Source organism: Brachyhypopomus gauderio, chromosome 15 (genome assembly GCF_052324685.1).
Source record: "Brachyhypopomus gauderio isolate BG-103 chromosome 15, BGAUD_0.2, whole genome shotgun sequence".
In the NCBI taxonomy this organism is placed as follows: Eukaryota; Metazoa; Chordata; class Actinopteri; order Gymnotiformes; family Hypopomidae; genus Brachyhypopomus; species Brachyhypopomus gauderio.
In genome coordinates this window covers 18,599,199-18,604,198 of record NC_135225.1, presented here as the reverse complement: position 1 = coordinate 18,604,198, position 5,000 = coordinate 18,599,199, and the positions used below count along the sequence as shown (strand labels likewise).

At 49.5% G+C, this 5,000-nt stretch overlaps 1 protein-coding gene across 2 annotated transcripts in view; it reads right to left on the bottom strand.

Moving 5' to 3' along the window:
* smoc2 (SPARC related modular calcium binding 2) overlaps positions 1–5,000 on the bottom strand; it is a 35,143-nt gene that overhangs the window by 13,259 nt on the left and 16,884 nt on the right. The gene's annotated exons all lie outside the window — the stretch shown is intronic.

Genomic DNA, 5,000 nt, shown 5'->3' with positions numbered 1-5,000 from the left:
AGAGTGTAGAGGTAGAGAGTGTAGAGGTGGAGAGTGTAGAGGTAGAGAGTGTAGAGGGGAGAGTGTAGAGGTAGAGAGTGTAGAGGTAGAGAGTGTAGAGGTAGAGAGTGTAGAGGGGAGAGTGTAGAGGTAGAGAGTGTAGAGGTGGAGAGTGTAGAGGTAGAGAGTGTAGAGGTAGAGAGTGTAGAGGGGAGAGTGTAGAGGTAGAGAGTGTAGAGGTAGAGAGTGTAGAGGTGGAGAGTGTAGAGGTAGAGAGTGTAGAGGTGGAGAGTGTAGAGGTAGAGAGTGTAGAGGGGAGAGTGTAGAGGTAGAGAGTGTAGAGGTAGAGAGTGTAGAGGTAGAGAGTGTAGAGGGGAGAGTGTAGAGGTAGAGAGTGTAGAGGTAGAGAGTGTAGAGGTAGAGAGTGTAGAGGGGAGAGTGTAGAGGTAGAGAGTGTAGAGGTAGAGAGTGTAGAGGGGAGAGTGTAGAGGTAGAGAGTGTAGAGGTGGAGAGTGTAGAGGTAGAGAGTGTAGAGGTAGAGAGTGTAGAGGGGAGAGTGTAGAGGTAGAGAGTGTAGAGGTAGAGAGTGTAGAGGTAGAGAGTGTAGAGGTGGAGAGTGTAGAGGTGGAGAGTGTAGAGGTGGAGAGTGTAGAGGTGGAGAGTGTAGAGGTAGAGAGTGTAGAGGTGGAGAGTGTAGAGGTAGAGAGTGTAGAGGTAGAGAGTGTAGAGGTGGAGAGTGTAGAGGTAGAGAGTGTAGAGGTGGAGAGTGTAGAGGTGGAGAGTGTAGAGGTAGAGAGTGTAGAGGGGAGAGTGTAGAGGTGGAGAGTGTAGAGGTGGAGAGTGTAGAGGTAGAGAGTGTAGAGGTAGAGAGTGTAGAGGTAGAGAGTGTAGAGGGGAGAGTGTAGAGGTAGAGAGTGTAGAGGGGAGAGTGTAGAGGTGGAGAGTGTAGAGGTAGAGAGTGTAGAGGTAGAGAGTGTAGAGGTGGAGAGTGTAGAGGGGAGAGTGTAGAGGGGAGAGTGTAGAGGTGGAGAGTGTAGAGGGGAGAGTGTAGCGGGGAGAGTGTAGAGGGGAGAGTGTGGGGTAGAGAGTGTAGAGGTGGAGAGTGTAGCGGGGAGAGTGTAGAGGGGAGAGTGTAGAGGTAGAGAGTGTAGAGGTGGAGAGTGTAGAGGTGGAGAGTGTAGAGGTGGAGAGTGTAGCGGGGAGAGTGTAGAGGGGAGAGTGTAGAGGTGGAGAGTGTAGAGGTGGAGAGTGTAGAGGTGGAGAGTGTAGAGGTAGAGAGTGTAGGGGTAGAGACTGTAGAGGTGGAGAGTGTAGAGGGGAGAGTGTAGAGGGGAGAGTGTAGAGGGGAGAGTGTAGAGGTAGAGACTGTAGAGGTGGAGAGTGTAGAGGGGAGAGTGTAGAGGTAGAGAGTGTAGAGGTGGAGAGTGTAGAGGGGAGAGTGTAGAGGTAGAGAGTGTAGAGGGGAGAGTGTAGAGGTGGAGAGTGTAGAGGGGAGAGTGTAGAGGTGGAGAGTGTAGAGGTAGAGAGTGTAGAGGGGAGAGTGTAGAGGTGGAGAGTGTAGAGGTAGAGAGTGTAGGGGTAGAGACTGTAGAGGTGGAGAGTGTAGAGGTGGAGAGTGTAGAGGGGAGAGTGTAGAGGGAAGAGTGTAGAGGTGGAGAGTGTAGAGGTGGAGAGTGTAGATGTGGAGAGTGTAGAGGGGAGAGTGTAGAGGTGGAGAGTGTAGATGTGGAGAGTGTAGAGGGGAGAGTGTAGAGGTGAGAGTGTAGAGGTGGAAAGTGTAGAGGTGGAGAGTGTAGAGGTGGAGAGTGTAGAGGGGAGAGTGTAGAGGTGGAGAGTGTAGAGGTAGAGAGTGTAGGGGTAGAGACTGTAGAGGTGGAGAGTGTAGAGGTGGAGAGTGTAGAGGGGAGAGTGTAGAGGGAAGAGTGTAGAGGTGGAGAGTGTAGAGGGGAGAGTGTAGAGGTGGAGAGTGTAGAGGTGGAGAGTGTAGAGGTGGAGAGTGTAGAGGGGAGAGTGTAGAGGTGGAGTGTGTAGAGGGAAGAGTGTAGAGGTGGAGAGTGTAGAGGGGAGAGTGTAGAGGTAGAGAGTGTAGAGGTAGAGAGTGTAGAGGTAGAGAGTGTAGAGGTGGAGAGTGTAGAGGTAGAGAGTGTAGAGGTGGAGAGTGTAGGGGTAGAGACTGTAGAGGTGGAGAGTGTAGAGGGGAGAGTGTAGAGGTGGAGAGTGTAGAGGTGGACAGTGTAGAGGGGAGAGTGTAGAGGTGGAGAGTGTAGAGGGGAGAGTGTAGAGGTAGAGAGTGTAGAGGTGGAGAGTGTAGAGGGGAGAGTGTAGAGGGGAGAGTGTAGAGGTGGAGAGTGTAGAGGTGGAGAGTGTAGAGGGGAGAGTGTAGATGTGGAGAGTGTAGAGGTAGAGAGTGTAGAGGTGGAGAGTGTAGGGGTAGAGACTGTAGAGGTGGAGAGTGTAGAGGGGAGAGTGTAGAGGTGGAGAGTGTAGAGGTGGAGAGTGTAGAGGGGAGAGTGTAGAGGTAGAGAGTGTAGAGGTGGAGAGTGTAGAGGGGAGAGTGTAGAGGTAGAGAGTGTAGAGGTGGAGAGTGTAGAGGGGAGAGTGTAGAGGGGAGAGTGTAGAGGTGGAGAGTGTAGAGGTGGAGAGTGTAGAGGGGAGAGTGTAGATGTGGAGAGTGTAGAGGGGAGAGTGTAGAGGGAAGAGTGTAGAGGTGGAGAGTGTAGAGGGGAGAGTGTAGAGGGGAGAGTGTAGAGGTGGAGAGTGTAGAGGGGAGAGTGTAGAGGTGGAGAGTGTAGAGGGGAGAGTGTAGAGGTGGAGAGTGTAGAGGTGGAGAGTGTAGGGGTAGAGACTGTAGAGGTGGAGAGTGTAGAGGGGAGAGTGTAGAGGTGGAGAGTGTAGAGGTGGAGAGTGTAGAGGGGAGAGTGTAGAGGTAGAGAGTGTAGAGGTGGAGAGTGTAGAGGGGAGAGTGTAGAGGTAGAGAGTGTAGAGGTGGAGAGTGTAGAGGGGAGAGTGTAGAGGGGAGAGTGTAGAGGTGGAGAGTGTAGAGGTGGAGAGTGTAGAGGGGAGAGTGTAGATGTGGAGAGTGTAGAGGGGAGAGTGTAGAGGTGGAGAGTGTAGAGGTGGAGAGTGTAGAGGGGAGAGTGTAGAGGGGAGAGTGTAGAGGTGGAGTGTGTAGAGGGAAGAGTGTAGAGGTGGAGAGTGTAGAGGGGAGAGTGTAGAGGTGGAGAGTGTAGCGGGGAGAGTGTAGAGGGGAGAGTGTGGGGTAGAGAGTGTAGAGGTGGAGAGTGTAGAGGTGGAGAGTGTAGAGGTGGAGAGTGTAGAGGTGAGAGTGTAGAGGTGGAGAGTGTAGAGGTGGAGAGTGTAGAGGGGAGAGTGTAGAGGGGAGAGTGTAGAGGTGAGAGTGTAGAGGTGGAGAGTGTAGAGGGGAGAGTGTAGAGGGGAGAGTGTAGAGGTAGAGAGTGTAGAGGTAGAGAGTGTAGAGGGGAGAGTGTAGTGGAGAGAGTGTAGATGGGAGAGTGTAGTAATAGTGTAGGAGAGTGTAGAGGGGAGAGTGTAGTAATAGTGAAGGGGAGTGTAGGAGTTATCGAAGAAGAGGCATTAAGGACTGGAGGAGTTAAGGAATGGAGGGAGAATTTGAAGGGGAGGAGTAATGAAAGGGAGGAGCTATTGAAGGGCAGGGGTTAAGTAAGAGGAGGGAATAGTGGTTATGTCGAAGATTCTCTTATCTGGAAAGTTCAAGAAATGTTACAATGGCTATCAAAATAGTTCACAATCTCATAACATGCTTTGCAAAAGTGTTCAGAACAGTTTGTACAGTCAATAAATGTTTAAGGATGGTGTCACTCAATTATTAAAATGCATATTTTAATACACAAGGAAATGTGTGTGAAAGAACCTCCTCACTCCTGTGCCTGAAAAAGGACCCGAGTTAAACTGAACACACACACACACACACACACACACACACGTGATGATCCTAGGACACAATAGGATGGAGATGCTTCTGTCCATCTTTAGACATGATGGCTAAAATCTCTGTTACTCTCTCTCTCTCTCTCTCTCTCTCTCTCTCCTGTCTTACTCTCCCTCCCTCTCTCTCACACCCTCTCTCTTTCTCTCTCTCTTCCTTTCTCTTTCACAACTCTCCCTCCCTCTGTGTCTCTCTCATTCTCTGTTTATTTCTTCTTGGCCAGTGTTGTTTACCAGTCTTCCATTTTAAGGGAATGGGAGGAATTTAAATTTTTAACCATTGTCATGAAATGATCATACTACTGTTAGTCTAGATCAGCTGCCTTCTCATGCTTGGTCTGTGTTCATTAGTATGATGTTTTTTACCTTGTTTTTGTGTTAAGGTATGTGTGTTATTGAATATTATGTGCTTTTCCCATGGTGATGGTCTATGTTAGTTTTCCCATGGTGTGGTGTTAGATGGGTTTTAGTTTTTCCTGTGGTGTAGTGTTAGAGATGTTTAGGTTGTCCTGTGGTGTGGTGTTAGAAGTGTTTAGGTTTTCCTGTGGTGTAGTATTAGAAGTGTTTATGTTGTCCTGTGGTGTGGTGTTAGAGGTGTTTAGGTTGTCCTGTGGTGTGGTGTTAGAGATGTTTAGGTTTTCCTGTAGTGTAGTGTTAGAAGTGTTTATGTTTTCCTGTGATGTTAGAGGTGTTTATGTTGTCCTGTGGTGTGGTGTTAGAGGTGTTTAGGTTTTTCTGTGGTGTGGTGTTAGAGGTGTGTTTTTATAGCTGCTACACTGGTCCATTCAATCACTAACAAGCTAATGCAGTGGAGAGTGTGGACACAGCAGACAACTTGCTGATGCTGACAAGACCACGTTTTGTCCCTGTAGTGTAGGGTGTAGATGGAGAAGGGTGGAGGATGTAGCTACACATCTACAGGACCGCAGTGAGAAGATGGTGTGGTTAGTCCAGCTGACGGTTCTTCTCTGGAAAGTGAAGCAGAGGTGTTAGTGACACCAGGACGGGTCTCGTAGCCCTGGCTGAAACACTCAAGCAGAACAGTTAGACCAGTT